The sequence below is a fragment of the Petaurus breviceps genome, unplaced genomic scaffold (genome assembly GCF_028583685.1).
Source record: "Petaurus breviceps papuanus isolate PSGF00001 unplaced genomic scaffold, PetGlider_PUasm1.0 140, whole genome shotgun sequence".
NCBI lineage: Eukaryota > Metazoa > Chordata > Mammalia > Diprotodontia > Petauridae > Petaurus > Petaurus breviceps.
This window is the reverse complement of record NW_027185698.1, coordinates 4774906-4793262: the sequence shown is the minus strand read 5'-3', so window position 1 is coordinate 4793262 and position 18357 is coordinate 4774906. Positions and strand designations below refer to the sequence as shown.

Sequence of the window (18357 nt, the reverse complement as noted above, 5' to 3'; positions counted from 1 at the left end):
AACTAAAAAGGACTGATGAAAAATTAATAATGACCAAGTTTGTTCTCAGTGAAGAACTGTTAAAAGACATCTATCCCTGCTTTTATATTTTTGAATATATTTTATTTCGTTAAATATTTCCCAATTACATATAAAAGTTAACTATTTTTCAAAATTTTGAATCTAAATTCTCTTCCTCCCATCCCCAACCTACCTTGAGAAGGCAAGCAATATAATATTGATTATACATGTGAAGGGCAGTGAGGTGGTAAAGTGGATAAAGTGCCAGGCCCAGAGTCAGGATTAACTGAGCTCAAATCTGATGTCAGACACTTAGTAGCTATGTGACCTTAGACAAGTCACTTAACCTTGTTTGCCTCAGTTTCCTCATGTGCAATATGAACCGGAGAAGGAAATGGCAAACCACTCGAATATCTTTGTCAATAAAACCTTAAATGGGTCAAGATGGCGGAGTAGAAACAGGACTTCCACTGGGCTCTGGCTCCCACCACCTCCAATTCATGGGAAAAGGTAACTTTGAACAAACTTTGGAGCTTCAGAACCCACAAAATGGCACAGAGATGCTAAACTCCTGCTGAGGACAGCCTGGCAGGTGGGAAGGGAGCAGCCACCACAGTGCTCTGGGAGCCGACCCCAGCCCTGCGCCAGCCCAAGGTTTTAGCCCTAGAGTGGGCCTTACCAGCTACCAGCTGGAGGGACTTCATATCACCAGCAACTGTGGTGGTTTACAGAATTATCAACCCATAGATGCTAAGGACAAAGTGAAAGGTCACTGAAGTGTGGACTTTGGGATTTGGTAGTTTGGGAGAGCAGTTGCTCTTTATCCCCTGGAGGGAGAAGCCGCTGAGGCACTGCAGCGGTGCAGCCATGGCCACGTGGCAGCTTCAGCTCCTGGCCTGCAGACTGTAGGGGGACTAAGCGACCAGTCTGAGAGGTAATCACTCTTGCTTTAACCTGCTCGGATCTGGATTGCAGTCTAGGGTGGAGGTCCCGAAGTGTGCAACCAGCTTTCCAGAGTGTGTGGAGGCTTCAGAGAGGGCACCCAACTAATATCTTCCTTCGGCAGCTGAGAAAACCCCAAAATTTGGTACAAAGCTCCCCTGCCTGGTAGCAGAGCCCTGTGGCAAAAAGCTCAAAAGTCAAGTAATTGAGTGGCAAAATGAGTAAATGAGGGAAGCAAAGCAAACAGAGGAATCCAATATTGGACTCCTATTTTGGGGACAAAAAGGATCAGAGTAGGCAACAGGAAGAACACAGTGAAGTCAGAACTCCTGCACCAAAAGCTTCCAAGTAAAACACAAGCTGGGTACAGTTCATAGAGGAGCTTAAAAAGGATTTTTAAAACCAAATAAGAGAAGTGGAGGAAAAATTGAGAGAATGATGCAAGAAAATTATGAAATGAGAGTCAACAAGCTTACTGAAGAAAATAACACCTTAAAAATAGACTAACTCAAATGGCAAAAGAGGCTCAAAAAGGCAATGAGGAGAAGAATGCCTTAAAAAGCCGAATTTGCGAGATGGAAAAAGAATCTCAAAAGCTCACTGAAGAGAATCATTCTTTCAGAATTAGATTGGAGCAAATGGAAGCCAGTGACCTTATGAGAAATCAAGATACTATTAAACAGATTGAAACAGATGAAAGAATAGAAGGCAATGTGAAATATCTCATTGGGAAAACCACTGACCTGGAAAATAGATCCAGGAGAGATATTTTAAAAATTATTGGACTACCTGAAAGCCATGATCAAAAAAAGAACATAGAAATCTCAAGGAAAACTGCCTTGATGTTTTTGAACTAGAGGGCAAAATAGAGGTTGAAAGAATCCACCAATTACCTCCTGAAAAAGATCCCAAAAAGAAAACTCCTAGGAATATTATAGCAAGGTTCCAGAATTCCCAGATCAAGAAGAAAATATTACAAGCATCCAGGAAGAAACAATTTGAATACTGCGGAAACACAATCAGGATAACACAGGATCTGGCATCTTCTACACTGAAGGATCAAAGGGCCTGGAATATGATATTTCAGAGGGCAAAAGGGCTGGGATTAAAACGAAGAATCACCTACTCAGCAAAACTGAATATCATGTTTCAAGGGAAAATATGGTCATTCAGTGGAACGGAGGACTTTCAAGCATTCTTGATGAAAAAAAAAACAGAACTGAATAGAAAATTTGACATTCAAATAGAAGAAGCAAAAGAAGCAAGAGTAGGTAAACAGGGAAAAGAAATCATAAGGAAGTTATCAAAGTTGAACTATTAACATCCCTACATAGAAAAATAATAATTGTAACTTATGAAACTTTTCTCAGTATGAGAATAATTGAAGGGACTAGAAATGTATATATACATACATACATATATATACATACATATATATACAGTTATTTATATATGTCTATATAGGAGGGTATATGGGAGTATGAATACATACGTGAATGTGTATATATAAATGTGTCCAGGTATACATAGATAGAGGGCACAGGACCAGTTTAAAGGGAAGGGATGATACCTGAAAGGTGAAATTAAGAGGTGAGAGAGGAACATAATGAGAGGAGAGAGGGAGAGACAGATTGGGGTTAACTATCTTATAGAGAAAGGTAAGGGAAAATGGTTACAAAGGAGGGGAAGAACGGTAAGTCAAAAGGGAATGGTTCAATCTTATTCTCATTGAATTTGGCTTAGGGAGGGAATGACATACACACTAAATATGGTATCTTGCCTTATAGGAGAGTAGGGAGGAAGGGGATGAGAGGGGAATGATAGAAGGGAGGGCTGGCTGAGGGGTGGAGGGAAGTTGGAAGCACCCACTTTTGAAAATGGATAGGATCAAAGTAGAGAATAGAACAAGTGGGAAGTGGGGTAAGAGGGAGGGAAATATAGTCAGTCTTTTACAATATATCTACTGTGGAAATGTTTTGCATAGCTACACATGTACAACCTATATTCAATTGCTTATCTTACCAGTAAGAGTGGATGACAAGGGAGGAAGGGAATGAATCTAGAATTGAAAGTTTTAAAATCAAATGTTTAAAAAAATATAATATATATACATACTATTATCAATATTATTTTACATGTAAATGGGAAATAAGATATACAAGCACTGGGGAATAGAGATCCACCTTGCCCTACTGGAAAGTTGGAGGGGGTATGGGAGAAGATATAGGAGAGAGCAGATTGGAGGAGGCGATATTCATTAGGATCACTATTTTGGGGTGGTGGGTAGGGGAAAAACAGGGAGAAAATTTGTAACTCAAAATCTTGTAGAAATGAACTATGTAAACTAGAAGTTAATAAAGCATTTGATAAAAAAAGAAACCTTAAATGGGGTCATAAAGAGTTGGACATGACTGAACAACAGTAAAAGTACATATGATGTCATACATAACCTATTTCCATTTTAGCCATATTGCAAAAGAAAATAGACAAAAAAGAAAGGATGTTTCCATTTGCATTCAGAGTTTATCAGTTCTCCCTCTGGAGATGGCATTTTTCATCATGTGTCCTTTGGAATTGTCTTAAATAACTGTCTTGATCAGAGTGATTTTCTTTACAATATTGCTGTTACTGTGTACAATGTTGTCTTGGTTCTGCTCACTTCATTTAGCATGAGTTCATATAAGTCTTACCAGTTTAATCTGATCATGTTCATCTTTTATTATAGCAAAATAGTATTTCTTCACAATCATATACCACAATTTGTTCAGCTTTTCCCCAACTGATTGGCATTCCCTCTATTATAAATTCTTTTTCACCGCAGAAAGAGCAGCTATAAAATTTTTGTATAAATTGGTAATTTTCCCCTTTTCTTTGGTCTCTTTGGGATTCAGACCTAGTAGTGAATGCTATTATTGAGTCAAAGAGGAGGCACAGTTTTATAGCTCTTTGGGCATAGTTTCCAATTGTTCTCTAAAATGGTTAAACTGGTTTACAACTGCACCAACAGTACATTACTGTCTGAATTTTTTAATATCCTCTGCAGCATTTTTCATTTTGCTTTTCTGTCATCTTAGCCAATATGATCAATGTGAAGTAGTATTTCAGACTAGCTGAATTTTAATTTCTCTAATCAGTATTGGTTTAAAGCATTTTATGTGACTAATGCCAGTTCATACTCTCTGACCCTTCATTTACTAGGAAATGACTCTTATTTTTCTAAATCATACTGAGTTCCCTATATATCTGAAAAAATGAAGCCATTATCTGGGAAAATCACTGTAAAAATCTTCCCGTTTCCTGTTTTTCTTTTAAGTTTGGCTGCATTAGTTTTATTTCAATTTTTTTAAATTTCATGTAAATAAAATTGTCTATTTTTACTTTCTGTGGTCCTCTCTCTCTCTGTCTCTTTGTCTCTGTCTCTGTTTGGTCATAAACTCTACCCTAAACCAAAGACTTGGTAGGTAAATTTTTCAATGTTCCCCTAATTTACTTATGATATCATCCTTTAAGTCTAAAACATTTATTCAGTTCAACCCTATCTGGGTTTATGGTGTGAGGTGTTGGTCTATGCCTAGTTTCTGCCAAACTTACTAGGTCTTGCTTGCTGGGCTTTGTTGGTAGTATATAGAAATGATGGTTTTGTGGGTTTGTTTTATATCCTGCAAGTTTGCTGAAGTTGGTAATTGTTTCAACTAGTTTTTCAGTTGATTCTTTAGGATTTTCTAAGTATACCATCATTTCCTCATGGCCTATTTTTATTCTTTTTTATTATCCTATTAATTCAGTTTTCCCAGAAATTTTTTTTCCAAATGATGAGTTCTTACCACAATAGCTTGATCTCTGGGTTTATCAAACACTGAATTCCCTATGGTCATTTACTACTATGTATTGTGTAACTAATCTATTCCACTGATGGACCACTCTATTTCTTAGTCAATACTAGATTGTTTTAATGAATATGACTTTGTAACATAGTTTGAGATCTGGAAACTTCCTTCACTTTTCTTTCATTGATTCCCTTAATATTCTTGACCATTTTTCTTCTTGATGAATTTTATTATTTTTCTGGCCCTACAAACATTCTTTTGTGGTTTGAATGGCATCAACTGAATAAGTAAATTAATTTAGGTATAATTGCCATTTTTATTGTATTGGCCCAGCATACCCACCAGCAATTAAGATTTCTCTAACTGTTAAAATTTGTCTTTATTTGTGTGAAAAGTGTTATGCAACTGTGTTCATATAATCCCTGAGTTAATCTTTTTAGGTAGACTGCCAAGAAATTTATGTCATCAACCACTCTTTTAAATGGAATTTTTTCTTATAGATCTTGCTGCTGGGCTTTGTTAGTAACATAGATAAATGATAGTTTATGTGGGTTTGTTTTATACCCTGCAACTTTGCTGAAGTTATTGTTTCAACTAGTTTTTCAATTGGTTCTTTAGGATTTTCTAAGTAAACCACCATATTATCTGCAGAGAGAGAAGATATAGTTTATTTTTTTTTCATTTCCTCATTGCCTGTTTTTATTCTTTCAATTTCTTTTTCTTGTCTTATTGCTATAGCTAGCATTTCTATTACAATATTGAATAATAGTGGTGATAATTGATATCCATGCTTTATCCCTGATCTTAATGGAAAGAAGTCTAGCTTATCTAAATTACTTGAATAATGTAATCTTTTGACATTGCAGAAGTATTCAAATACATTCTACAACTTCTGTATCCTCACTCAAAACTTACATGCTGGCATTGCTAACACTTCAGCTATCCCAATACTTTTTTTTATTCCCCAATTTGATAAGTAACCTCTGATTAAGCCACATGTAAATGCTAAATACTTGGGTGCATGATATAAATACTGTTTTCCTGAAGACATCTGAATCAGGAATTTAAATTCATTATCTTGAAGTACATAGGTACATTGATGATTTGTCCTTAGACTATCTGTTCCTTAAAAATTGTCTACAAAAATACCTGAAAATGAACTTCCTGATACCTAAATAATCCTTGAACATTGTAGTGTCCTTTGTAAACCTTTCTATTAATCCTTGTCCTATTCTAAAACCCACATTTTTCAGCTTTATAATTCATATTCCTGTTTCTACTTCTCCTCCTCCATGGATTTGTAAATACAGGTCACCATCTCACTGAGAAGTAAGAAGAGTTCCTCATATGCTATTTCTGACTTCTTCTCCCAGGCTCCAGGGACCCTGAGATGGTGCAGGTCAGGACCCAAGCATCATTACTGTTGCCCCAGTTAATGTCATTGCTCCTGGAGCTGCTGCTCAGTCCACTGGGTATGGTAGGAAGTGGGATAGAGGGAGAGGCTCACCACATCCAAGGAGTCAGTATTAGGCTGGGGAGCTGAGCTACTGGCACAGTTATAACCTGAGAACATCTTGGTAATTTCTTTTTTTTTAAGCAATCAGGGTTAAGTAACTTGCTCAAGGTTACACAGACAGTTATTTTTGGGTGTGGTGCTAAGTATCTGAGCCCGGATTCGATCCCCAGGTCATCCTGACACTGGAGCCGGTGCTCTTTACTTGCTGAGACACCTGGCCGCCCCATCTTGGAAATTTCTTGAACTATGATGTCTAGACTCCTTTTTTGATCATGGCTTTAGGTAGTTCAATAATTCTTAAATTATCTCTCTTCAATAAATTTTCCAGGTTATTTTTTTTCTGATGAGATATCTCACATTTTCTTCCATTTGTTCATTCTTTTGATTTATTTTTATTGTTTCTTGTCTCATGGAGTCATCAGCTTCTACTTGCCTAATTCTAATTTTAAAAGAACAATTTTCTTCAGTCAGAATTTGAACCTCTTTTTCTATCTAGCCAATTGTTCTTTTTAAGGAGTTTTTTCATCTATGAATTTTTGTATTCCTTCTTCCATTTTATCCATTCTGTTTTTATGGTCTTCTTTTCTTCAGTATTTTGGTGCCTCTTTTACCAAGCTGTTAATTGTCCTTTCATAATTTTCTTCCTTTGTTTTCATTTTTATGTATTTTTCCTCTACCATTCTTATTTCATTTTGAAAAATATTTTGCTCTTTCAAGAATTCTTATTTTATTTTTGTCCAATTCATATTTTTCTTTGATGCTTTGCTTGTTGTTTTGACTTTATTTCTTCTGAGTTTGTGTCTTGATCTTCCTTTTCACCATAGTACCTTTTTTAAGGTCAGGTTCTTTTTGTTGTTGTTTCTTATCTTTCCACAGTATTTCTTGATTTTGAACTTTATTTTAAAATTCGGCTCTGTTCCCAGTGTGGGGAGAGCAAGAGATACTGTGTCAGGTTCAGGATTTTTTACACCCCTGTTTTCAGAGCTAGTTCTGGGGGCTTGGAAGTTTTCTGTTCTTCCAACAGGGCATGATCTTTGGAGGGGTGTTATCAACTTCTCTTCTTGACTGTACTCTTTTCCTTACCCAGGAATGGTCCTTCATCCCATGGGACCAGAAATGATACTGTTTTTCAGAGGTCCTGATTTTTTGTGACTGAATCAATACTGCCCCTCAGGACTTCTGCTTCTTTTTAAATAAAAGTGCTCCTCTCTACCTTTAACTGTGAAGTCAGTATAGGCAACAGAGCTGCCAATACTGTGTACAATGCTAGTGCAGGCCAGGTCCTTCCACTATCTCTAGCTTGAGAGCTCCTAAAGCAGCCACTGCTTTTGTTACTACCACCTGGTTCCACTACTGGTGTTTCAACAAAATGAGCTTCAGGTCAGCCTCAACCACTGTGTCACAGTTCTCTCTTTCTGACCTCCTAAATTGTCTTGACTTGGAAAAAAAATGTCTCACTCTCACCTTTTATTGGTTCTCTCACTCCAGAATTTGATTTGAGATACTATTTTAATGTTGCTTGATTGGCATATTGGGAGTGCTCACCTAAGTGCTTTCTCTATTCTACTACCTTGGCTTCCCCCCAGAAGACCTGTCCCTACTCTTTTACAAAGGTCAGGGTCCAAGGATATGGAACATTGCAAGTAATGACAGATATTTTTATTGTATTGATTAGTTTTAACAAACTTTTCCCTCATTTTCTTTATTTTTCCCTTTTATCCCTTGCTATAAGTGATGGCTATCTGACAGATGATAATAGGAGGAATAAAGAAGGCATCCTTAAAGATGAGGCAGTAACTGTTAGAGCTAAGGCCCCTAACATGGTTCCTTGTACGCAATAATGCAATGTATGCTTGCTGACATGAATGAAATCATATTCAAGGTCCATAGACATAGGCACTACAGATATTAAAACAATTTCATGTTTGTCTTTTCAAGAACAGAGGATAAAAAATAAAATTAAGCTATGCATGTAGCTGAAAATAATTTAAAATGTTGAGACTTTGCCACTTGTACAACTGTAGGGGGTTATCAAAGGTATTGTAGAGTGGTGAGCAAAGTTAGCAAAGAAACAGATTTTGGAGAAGAGAGAGTCTAAATGATAGCTCCCATCTATATGATACTTTACAGTTTAAAAATTGCTTTCCTCAAAACAATCCTAAGAGGTAAGCAGTACAGGAATCATTACCCCAGCTTTCATTACAAGAAAACTGAGGTAGAGAGAGGTTAATTAATTCCTTTATAATTACATACCTAGAAAGTGTCAGAGCCAGGTGTTCTCAAAATTCTCTTGACTACCACTTTGATGATTAGGTAAATCAACACTTTGAGACACCTATGGTCTCATCAATATGGGTACTACTTTAGTAATATGGATCCTAACCTTTCCATGCCTTCTCATCCTTTGTGATTCTAAATCCTTCACAGGAAATTCATTCAATATGCTGGGGTCTCATCTTAATTTCTTGACATTGCATGAATCCCTAGGGCTATCCATCTTTTATCTCTCACTCTTACCACATGATCTGTCCACCTTTTTCACTGTCCTTTAAAAAAAGCTATGCTTTTTATTGTTTCTGTTGCACAATTATTGACTGTTAATGTGCTGTAAACTTTTCATGTTCTATCATTCATCTTTTCCACTATCCATTGGGTAAACCTAAGCTTTAATTCATCTGTGGTATTCATTCTATAACATCACCACTAGAAAAATGAAAATGAGGAGGAAAGAACAGGTACCTGTTTAAAAATCCTGACAATAAGTAAATACCCAAGCTCAGATTTAATGGCTACTCTGGTCAAATTGAGTAGGTTATGACCATACCCTCCAGGCAAAATTCAATATTTGAGGCATAGAAAATGATTCACCATGGAGAGCTAAGTAAAAGGCATTCTTTTAGAATTTATTTCTCCAATAAAGAAGCATACATCCTACACCCTATACCAAAAGATTATTTTAATACTCTCATGAATTAGTCTCTATTTGAATAACCCCAATATGCTTTACATCTACCTAATAGCCACTCCTATATTCTAAGTCTCTGGTAATAATTGATAAATGATATTATATTTGCATTTCAGAATGTAAGCAATCCTACATTTTAAATTAGGGGCTTCTGATCAATCAGCATTTTGTTTAGGCATCCCACTGAACACTAAATATATTAAAAACTCCTTGAAGGCAGAGTCTATACCTGTTATTTCCTTTATGCTCTGCAGTAGCTAGTATAGAAACTTCCACAGTGAATACTCAATAAAAAACATACACTAACTCACTTCCCCTACTGCACTTTGTGATCCCTTTGACAAGTCATTACTCTTACAACTGCCATCTCTGAACCTTGTCCTCTATTCCCTTTAGAGCAATCTTATTTCCTATATATGCCTAGTCTTCTATTACTTCAACTGAATTCCCACCTTTTCCATGAAAACTCCCTTGATTTGGTTGGCAGTGAAATATAGACTCTGTTGAAACTACTTCACAATTGCAATGAAAGCTACTTCTCTTTTCAGCCAGGAGGATTTTCTCAGATATTATTTGTTCCTCAGGAAGAGAGAATGAAGAAAAATGCAGGAATTCTAAGTTGCTTTTTTATTTCTTTATTACTATATTTTATTCTTTAGAAGGAGCATTCCTTCACTACAGAGAGTGACCCTGAAATATTTTCCTACTACATAGATCATCACAATGTCAGAGACAATTGTCATCAGTTTGAGTTCTTAATACAATGTGTTGCATAGATAATGCCCCAGTGCAGGGATACCCAATGTGTGTGTGTGTGTGAGAGAGAGACAGACAGACTGACAGAGAGACAGAGACAGAGAGGGGGACAGAGACAGACAGATAGACAAAGACAGAGAGACAGAGAAGCAGAGATGAAGAAGAGATAGAGGCAGAAACAGAGGTGAGAAAAAGAGAGAGATATGAAAGGGAGAAGAAGAGGAAACAGAAGGGGAGGAAGCAAGATGGCAGAGAAGAAGCACAAATTCCAAGCAGTTACAGCTTCCACCTTCCCCAATCAATGTAAAAGGGGACACTGAACAAACTTTGGAGCTGCAGAACCCCCAAAATGACACAGAGAAGCTAACCTCCCGCTGAGGACAATCCAGGAATCGGCCAGCACAGCACTCTGGGAGCCGAGCCCAGACCTGCATGAGCCAGAGGTTTTAGCCCCAGGGCAGGTCTGATCAGCAGCAGCTGTGGCTATTTCCAGAATTATCAACACATAGATATGAAGGACAAAGTGAGAGTCAGTGCAGTCTGGACATTGGGACCAAGTAAATGGGAGTACATCGGCCTTTGCCCCTGGGGTGAGAAGCTGCTGAAACTCTGGCACAGCCAGCCAGCACCACGTGGCAGCTTCAGCTCCTGGCCTGCAGAGTGTAGGGAGACCAAGAAACCAGTCTGAGGGGTAATCGCTCTTCCTTTAACCTGTGTGGATCTGGATTGCTGTCTAGGGTGGAGGTCCTGGGGTGTGTGTCCAGCTTGCCAGAGCGTGTTGAGGCCACAGAGAAGGCACCCATTTAATACCTCCAGCTGCTGAGAAAACCCCAGCATTTGGGATGAAAGCTCCCCTGTTTGGTGGCAGAGTCCAACTGTGGCAAAAAAACCCTGGTTTCAAGTGACTGAGGGGTGACATGACCAGGCAAAGGAAACAAAGCAGACAGAAGATTCCAACATTAGTTTCCTATTTTGGGGACAAAAAGGAGCAAAGCATGAAACAGGAGGAAGATAGTGAAGCCAGAACTCCTGTACCAAAAGCTCCAAAGGAAAATACGAGCTGGTTACAGGCCATAGAGAACCTAAGAAGCAGATAAGAACAGTGGAGGAAAAATTGGGAAGAAAAATGAGAACAATGCAAGAAAATTATGAAATGAGTGTCAATAGCCTCACCGAGGAAAATAACACCTTAAAAAACAGACTAACTCAAATGGCAAAAGAGGCTCAAAAAGGCAATGAGGAAAAGAATGCCTTAAAAAGCCAATTTTGCCAGATAGAAAAAGAATCTCAAAAGCTCAGTGAGGAGAATCATTGCTTCAGAATTAGATTGGAGCAAATGGAAGCTAATGACTTTATGAGAAATCAAGATGCTTTAAACAGATCCAAACAAATGAAAGAATAGAAGGCAATGTGAAATATCTCATGGGAAAAACCACTGACCTGGAAAATAGATCCAGGAGAGATCATTTAAAAATTATTAGACTACCTGAAAGCCATGATCAAAGTAAGAACCTAGAAATCATCCTCCAGGAAGTTCTCAAAGAAAACTGCCCTGAGATTTTAGAACCAGAGGGCAAAATAGAGGTTGAAAGAATCCACCAATCACCTCCTGAAAAAGATCCCAAAAAGAAAAATCCTAGGAATATTATATCCAGGTTCCAGAATTCCCAGATTAAGGAGATAATATTACAAGCAGCCAGGAAGAAACAATTTGAATATTGTGGAAACACAATCAGGATAACCCAGGATCAGGCAGCTTCTACACTGAGGGATCAAAGGGCTTGGAATTTGATATTCTGGAGGGCAAAGGAGCTGGGATTAAATACCAGAATAACAGGGAAAATATGGTCATTCAGTGGAATAGAGGATTTCAAGCATTCTTGATGAAAAAACCAGAGTTGAAAAGAATATTTGACTTTCAGATACAAGAAGCAAGAGAAGCATGAGAAGGTAAACATGGAAAAGAAATCATAAGGAACTTACCAAAGTTGAACCATTAACATTGCTACATGGAAAAACAATAATTGTAAATGATGAACTTTTGTCAGTATTAAAATAGTTGAAGGGAATAGAAATATATATATATATACACACACATATATATACACATATATATGTCTATATATGAGGGTATATGGGCATATGAATACATATGTGAATGTGTGTATATATGTTTACATGTATACATAGATCGAGGGCACAGGACCAATTTAACAGGAAGGGATGATACTTAAAAGATGAAATTAAGAGGTGAGAGAGGAATATAATGAGAGGAGGTGGGGAGTGACAGAATAGGGTAAATTATCTCATATAGAAGAGGCAAGGGAAAATGGTTACAATGGAGGGGAAGAATAGGAAGGCAAAATGGAATGGGTCAACGTTATTCTCATTGAATTTGACTTGGGGAGGGAATGAAAAACACGCTAAATAGGGTATCTCACCGTACAGGAGAGTAGAGGTGAAGGGGATGAGAGAGAGGGCAGGCTGGGGTGGGAGGGAAGTTGCAAGCACCCACTTTTGAAAAGGGACAGGATCAAAGTAGAGAATAGAACAAGAGGGAGGTGGGATAGGAGGGAGGGAATTATATTCAGTCTTTTACAATATATCTACTGTGTTAATGTTTTGCATTAACCACACATGTACAACCTATACTGAACTGCTTATCTTTCCAGTAAGGGTGTGTGAAAGGGAGGAAGGGAATGAATCTGGAATTCAAAGTTTTAAAATAAAATATTCATTTATATGTGTGTATACATACTATTATTAATATTATTTTACATGTAATTGGGAAATATGATATATAGGCACTGGGAATAGAGATCCACCATATGCTACTGGAAAAGTCAAAAGGAGTGTGGGAGAAAATATGGGAGAGAGCAGATTAGAGGAGGGGATATCCTGTGGGACTGCTATTTTGGGGGCAGTGGGTAGGGGAAAAATGGGGAGAAAATTTTTAACTCAAAATCTGGTGAAAATGAATGATATAAATCAGAAGTTAATACAGCATTTGAAAAAATGAAAACAAAAAACAAAAAAAGAAAGGGAGAGGAAGAAATGAAGAGAGAGGCCGTCATTTTCATGCTACTGAAGATATAAAATGAAATGGGGTAGGTGAAGATAACAATTGTTGCCTACCTGTTTTGATCAGAGCAGGGGAGGTGTCAGTACTGCCCAGAAGTGCTGTAAACTAGGGTACATTCCCAATTCTATTTCTTTGTATTTCCTTAGATCAATGTCAACTGAAGTGAAAATTCTCTTCCCTGCTATCTCTATGTCTTCCTAATCATCCACTTCAGTCATATGTCTACCATCCATGTTCTTTTCCTGCCTCCTTATCCATTATACCACATGGAAACTTTGTTCTGAGTGTGTTTTTTAACGAAATTCTACTTTATTCTGTGTTTTGTAAGTTCACACATAATTTTCTCTCACTAGTGGAAACCTAGATAACTCCCCAGAAAGTACTGCCTTCCTGGCCATCATCTTATAGAGATTCTCTTTGTTCCTAAATCTCATTTTAGGACTTTTCCTTTCCCACCACCACTTGGAAACTTCTCCTTGGAGAATCACTTCTTCAATCACTATAACCCAGTTCTAATCATTCTTGAAGTTAACGAAAAACCTCCAAATCCATCTCCAAAACATCAAGGAGTTCAGCACCTCATTCATACTCATTCTGGCACTACTCTCATACCTGAGGGTTTTAGTACTCATGCCAATGTCCCTAAAAATATCCTGTCATCCCAGATGTTCAAAGTCCTAAACTGCCATAACCTTCATCTTCATTCCACTTCAGCCACAACCAGTTAATCATGTACTTTCTCTGATCCACATTCTTAACTGTTTTATCTTATTGAGTAAGAACTCTAAACCTGCATTCTCTTTCTAATGCCTCCTATCTTTCAATCTCTCCATGTGTCTTACTACTTCGAAAATGAATATTATTTCCAGGCTTTTTAAGTCTTGCTATTTTCTCAATCTACTACCTATGGTTTAATCTCACTTCCCCCCATTTAAAGTTGTGTCCTCATGATTGACCAATTCAACCATCATTTTTTGCTGCCCTTCAATCCTTCCTCAACACCTTTTCCTCTTGTGTCTTGCTAATCTACACCCCTTGGTTATACTTACTATCCAACAACCCTATGTCATACTCACTTTCTATGCTCCTACTTACTTGCATCTTAATAATGGAAAAAGTCATCCCACTGTGCCAACTGGTCCTACTCTGGTTGACTGTCTCACTCTGCCCTGGCACTGGCTCAAACCTTTATTCTCTTCAAAACTCTCTTAGATAACATAATTTCTTAGCCTAGCATTTAAAACCTACACATTGCTTTCCACTTAGCTTTCTAGTCTTATTTCATATCATTCCACATCAAACACTCTCTGTTTTAGTCAAATTGCTGGCTCTATTTGTTCTTTAGAGTTCTTGGACATATCTTCCAAACATACTATTGTATAGGGATGCACCAGAATGCACTCTGTCCTAACTCTGCTTCCTAGAATGCCTCTTTCCCAAATAACAGCTCATATATCATTCTCTACATGAGGTATTTGCTGATTCCCCCCAGATGTTAATATTCCCTACCTTTTGACATTTTTTATTACTTTGAAAACACTGATTTATCTATTGCACTATTTCATACCCCAATCTAATGTTAACTCAGAATCACACACATGGCACAGAATATAGAACTGGGGAAGTGGTAACTCAGTTGCTATCTAGTTCAACTCATACATCAAAGGAATCCCCATTAGAACATGAGATAAATAAGCATCCAGCCTGTGCTTCAAGTTTTCTTTGAAGGGGGAACCCACAACCTCTCTAGACAAACCATTCCACTGTCTGACAGTTTTAATGACTAGAAAGGTTGTTTTTGTTTTCCACTGACATCAAGCCTCAATTGGAATTTTTGTAACTTCTACCAATTTTCCTGGTTCTACCTTCTGTGACAAAAAAGATAGTATAATTCCTCTAACAGCCTTTCAAATACTAGAACACAAATTTGTCTTAAACTCTATCTTCTTTTCCTTAAACTTTAAATGAACACAAATGTCATGAACTCAAGGTTCTTCATTTTACTGGCTTCCATTTGGACATTCTTTAGTTTGTCAATGTCCTTTTAAAACTGCAGTGTCAAGAAGTGAACATTATAATTCACATAAGGTCACATGAGAGCAGATACACAGGAATTATCCCTTTTTCTGGAAGCTCTGCCCCTCCTGATATAACCTCAGGTCACATTGACTTTTGGGGATGCATTATCACACTGCTGATTGATATTGAGCTCACATTCTACTTAAATGCACAGATAATTTTAGAATACCTGCTACATATCCATGCTTCTTCCATATTATATTTTTGAAGTAGATTTCTTAAATTCAAATGTCAAATTTGAAATTTATTCTTATTGAATTTCATCCTATTTGATTCAGCCAAGTATTCTTGCCTGTCCAAATTCTTTTGGATCTCTACCCTATCTTTCAGCATGTTAGATATTCCTCCCAACTTTATGTAATCTGAAAATTTAATGAGTATGCCACTGATGATTTTATCCACATCATTGATAAAAACATTGCACAGGACCAAATATAGATCCCTGGGGTATTTCATACTTGACACAGAACCATTAACATGATTCAATCAGTTTTGAATACCTCTGACTTTGTTATTTTTTAATCCATTTCTCTCCATCTTCTCTGCATAAATAACATAGGATACTTTCTCTAATGTTTCATTAAACTATAAGCACATTATATACACAATATTCTCCATATCTTTTAGTATAGGAAATCTGTCAAATAAAAAAAAGAAACTCATTTAGCCTGGCATGATGTCTTCTAGATGAAGCCATGATGGTTCTTGGTGACCACCATTTCCCTTTCTAGATGTGTGCCAAACATCTCTTTAGTGATACTTTCTAGAATTTCACAAGAATTCAAAGTCAAATAATTAGACATTAGAATTAGAATAGAATAGAATAATTAGAAACTCTTTTCTCTTAAAACCTTTTGAAAATATAGACAACATTTTCCTTTATTCCTCTGGTATCTCTACCATTTATAGGATATTTCAAAAATCATTTATTAGAGTCAGATGACTTTAATTCATCTAGGGCAACTAATTGCCTTCTTTGTTATCTCCTTGCCTATTTTGGATATCAAATCCTTGTTGATCATTGTTTATTTTATCATTTGAAATGTAATGGTCACTCACCTTGGCAAAGAAGAGGAATAAAGTAGGAATTGTTCAACTACGCTTTTTCTCTGCAAGAGAATTTAGCCAGCACAGGGGCAAAGTCCTTGAAAGAATCAAGGGATAGAGGGCCTAGAAAAATATCATCAGAGATTAAATATTTCTTTAAATTAATATCAGATAAAAGAGCATCAAAGCTCATGAGTACAACAGTTGGACATTTGTGGGTGATGTTAAGATTGAGGGAATGACTATTTGTGTGTGTAACTGAAATGGAATGTAGCAGTAAGTCATCAGAATTAAGTAGATAATTGGGAGGTTGTGATATTTGAAAGAAGTTGGATAAGTATATTGAAGTTCTTCATCATGATGGCAGTAATAGTTAAGGCAAGAAAGAACACTGGTCAAGCCCTCAACTCACTAAAGAAGAAGGAAAATATTCCAAAGTTGGCTAGATAATTGCTACCTGGAACAGGATTGGGTGATAAATTTGAGTAGTATGTAACATGAAACTCCAAGAAAAAAAGGTTGCTGAATGATAGTGGTATAGGATCTTAAGGAATCAATGAAAAGTAATAACTTATGCCTACCACTGAATTGTAGAATATGTGAAAAGGTGTAGATGGTGTTGGAAAGACTAGTGAGGGAAGAAGAGAAGGTACTAGGTCTCATATGAAAACTATTTTGACAAGAACCAATCAACCAGTAGCACATTATCTTTTTTATGTTTTAAGGAAGTAAGGAGTCTAGAATTATTATTTCATCTGTATGGGAAACTCTCAATTCCTAATACCCTTTTGGCTTATCAAGCAATATTGCTTAGCGAAAAGAATATAGTCAAAGGACTTGTGCTCAAATGTCGTCTCTGATGGGCAAAATTTTATGGTTAATAGTCAAGTCATTTAGCCACCATGGTTCTCAATTTCTCAACTCTAAAATGAATTAGTTGGGCTACATGATATCTGAAGTCCCTTCTAGTCTAGATATATAATCATATGACCTAGAATTTGCCTACAATTTAACAGTCTTAAAAAGTTGTGTGCATCATGATAAGGGGTGGAATTAAATGACTTGCTCTAATGAAAAGCTAGTACAAATCAGAAGTAGGATATAAATAAATATCATAATACCTCCAAGGGGCATCTATCTACTATGTTGATTCTTTTAAAAAAAATGTTTCTTCTTGTAATTTGCTTGTTGTTCTATAGCTGTCCTGTTTCATGAACATTTGCTTAAAGATGATCTCTTTTAGCTGTCTTACTGTAGTTGAGATAAATAGGCATGTGATAATTAATATCTATTTGGGTGTCATAGGCATGTTTCTTTATATTTAGCTGTTTAAAGAAGATAGGCCAGGGTTCAGAAGGCTCTAAATAGCATTCACTGACAAGTTGGCAGCTAGAAGTGTCAAGAGAGAACTAAGTTTAAAAAAAGATAGCAATGTTCTTGTAAAGTTCTAAAAGAGCATCCGTTATTTTAATACTCATTGTACACATTTTAATGTCCACATACACATATATTTTAACCTTGGGAAATAACTATGTTGTGCTTTGCTTCCATGGGGCTTCAGAAATATATTTTCCCTCATCTTATTCTAATAAATTGATGGTAAAATATCTATGCAAAACCAAAATCATTAATGCTAATAATGCAGTTCCTAGAATTTGGTGACAAAGAAAAGAACAAAGAGAAGTTTCTAATTAGTATGCAAATATGATTTAAACAGGAAACTGAATCACTGTACAGTCAGTCTCAAAGGAACAGCCTGGTTTAGTTACTATAGTATAAGTCCTTCACAAAGAAATTGGGCAATCTCCTCATAACTTGTTAATTATAAATAATATTCTGATCAAGATGCAGATCAAGACTGAGGAATCCATTAGCTTTCTAGAAAGGTAACAGCACCATCCACTGTTTCTTCCTTTGGTAAGCATCATTTTCTCAGTTTTGAGATTTGGAATTTTCCTTAAATTCATTATATTCCTAATATTTTGGGGGGTAGATGGCAATAGTTTCTTACCTTTACTCTTTTCAAAAATACTATACCTAAAAGTGTATCTTTCTAAAAATAAGACAAAGGGAGGGGGAGAGAGAGAGAATATGAATATGTCAGAGTGGCAGTCACTCAGAAAGAATGTACATAGAATTACAG

The 18357-nt window shown here is 36.7% G+C and overlaps 1 pseudogene; it reads right to left on the bottom strand.

Annotated features, from left to right (window-relative positions):
• Positions 1 to 5652: 5652 nt before the first annotated feature.
• LOC138151246 (trafficking protein particle complex subunit 6B pseudogene) overlaps positions 5653 to 18357 on the bottom strand; it is a 69762-nt pseudogene continuing 57057 nt past the window's right edge.